A 2,635-nucleotide genomic window follows, 5' to 3' on the forward strand; every position below is an offset into this window, starting at 1 on the left:
AATCAGTTTAAAGTTAAATATTTTATATAAATAATTTAAATTTAATGCATATAAAATGTAAAGAAATAATGTAAAAGTGAAATAAAAAATAATACAAATAACAATCAACTTTGACCATGGTAGTAGGTATATTATAAATTTGTATGTATATTAGTTTGTATTGCAAATATATTAATTTTATTTACAATCAATATAGTGTAATACATTTTTCAAGATCATATTAATTTATTAGTCTTCAGGCTATCATTGTTTTTATTGTTAGTTAGCTCCATCAGTTTATACACTTGGTTATGTTTTGTTTATATCCGAAATATCGCTTTTGATCAGTTTTATGTGAACTAAATACTAATTATAATAATTACAGATAAGTTATTTAATTACAATAGTATCTAACATTTTATCTATTTGCATACAATTTGTATAGTATTTCCGATATATCGCTTTTAATTTCTTATGTAAAATTAATACTGATTTTTATTATTACAAATAAGTGTTTTAATTACAATTGTATCTAACTATTTATTTAATTTTTTGTGTACAAATTTTTAACAACCATACAAAACTTGTTTATACACAATTAGTAGGTAGTACAATACTAAATCGGAGTATGACTTTGCTAATTGTGTTGATATCCATCGACGACTAATGAGTAAAATCGAAGCTAATATAAAATACATATATATTATTTTATAAATATTATCAATCATGAAAGGATCATTATATTGAAACGATATTTTTAGCTAAACCGAACTATTAATGGTATTAGTTACATTATTTTATAAATATTAAAACAAAGATATATTATCTTCAATGTTATAGGCAGAATACGTAAATCGAACTTATCAAATGTATTAAAACTACCATCATAATTAAATTAAAAAAGAAATTTAACATTTAATTATAGTTACAAGTACTATAGATTGAGTTCCTATATAATACCTTTCTAGTATAGAATAAAATTACAAATCCATTAAAACATTTAATTTGAACAAATACTATTAACAAAAATTACAAATATCACTAAAAGTATAGAAATGATTGATTTTCAGAGTTTAAAGAACTTTTCCTTACTAGCCCATAATTGAATGGGCTGGTAAGTGTTTTTAAATTGTGTTTTATTTTGAAGCATATATTTTTAAATCATATATTCTTAAACTCATTATTATATATATTGCACATTGTAACTGATTGTTACATAGTTCTGATTGTAACTAGGAGAAGTTATTAACGAATTACCGCATCAAAACCAAATTGCTGTTACGGTTATTCATCTGATCCTAAGTTAATCCAAAATTATGTACGTTTTCCTATGCGATTTTCAAACATCATTTCTAGTTTATTTTAATATCAATATCCAAAGAACCAACTATAAAACTCAAGATTTAATTTACAGTAACGAAATATTAAAACAAAACTGAAGGTTAATAGTGCCTTTTATATAAAAACCATAACTTAATTTGAGATATGAATTCAAAGATTACACACAGATGAATGGGTTAAATGGGTTGACTAAGGGTAAAAGAGTATGGAGTTCAAACTAGCATTTGCTGAAAAGGAAGGATAATCGTACCTTGATAGTTAAACAAGGTTCAATCACGCATAAAAAGAACTACAAATTTACAATTGTGACGTCAAAATTAAAATATTAAAATTATAACTTCTTTATAAAAATACAAAAACTTTTTGTTGTTTAATAATTTAGTTTTATCTATAGAAAATATATAATTTTTATAATATTAATGGTAAGTTTATGATGTTAAGTAAAACAATTTAATATTTTTGACTGTACACAAATAGATTTATTTAATAATATAACATTAATTTTGGTTTATAAACAATCACTAGACTAGATTTCCTATACCTAAAAATAGTTTTTTTTATTTATATTTAGTAAATATTTAATTTTTACTTATAAAATCTGACTATATTTTATTCTAATTATAAATATTTGTATATAAAATTATTTAGATTACACTTATAGTAAGATTTAATATATAAATCAACTTCTTCAAGTACATTTGGCAGAAATTATATGTAAAAAATATTTAAAAGTAACATCTTTAAAAACAAAAACAAAAAAATTAAACAAAAACAAAAAAAAAATTAAACAAAAAGAAAAATAACTTTATTAAATAACTAATAAAAAAAAGAATAAATATAAATTCATTCATATAAACAATATTTGGTATTATAGCAAAACTATATATAAGTTTCCATGGCAACTGTTGTATTTGGTTTGGTTATTATTTAGTAATGTTTTGGTAATTTACATTAATATAATTTATTTTTTTAATGTAATAAATTAATACAAAAAAAAACAAAAATTAATTTGAATACTTTTACACTCATAAACAAAGTATGTAGACTAGATTAGGAACAACGTTTTTACAAATAAGTTATAAAACAAATACTTAAAAAGAAGTTTTTTTTTTAAATTAAATAATGTTATATATATGGCATATAAGCATTAATAATACAGAATTTAAAACCAACAATGCATATCATTACAAACTAAAATTAATTTCACAACGACCATTTTCCAAATTTTCAAAAAAAAATTAATAAAAATACTTTTATATATTATATATATGTTATATCTATAATAATATACACATATATATAATAATTACTTTAA

General features: G+C 20.3%; 1 protein-coding gene across 1 annotated transcript in view; it reads left to right on the forward strand.

The window, feature by feature from the left end:
- The window catches only part of LOC119666533 (serine-rich adhesin for platelets-like), a 378,359-nt gene that overhangs the window by 195,641 nt on the left and 180,083 nt on the right, over positions 1-2,635 (forward strand). The gene's annotated exons all lie outside the window — the stretch shown is intronic.

The sequence above is a fragment of the Teleopsis dalmanni genome, chromosome 1 (assembly GCF_002237135.1).
Source record: "Teleopsis dalmanni isolate 2A chromosome 1, ASM223713v2, whole genome shotgun sequence".
Taxonomy (NCBI): domain Eukaryota; kingdom Metazoa; phylum Arthropoda; class Insecta; order Diptera; family Diopsidae; genus Teleopsis; species Teleopsis dalmanni.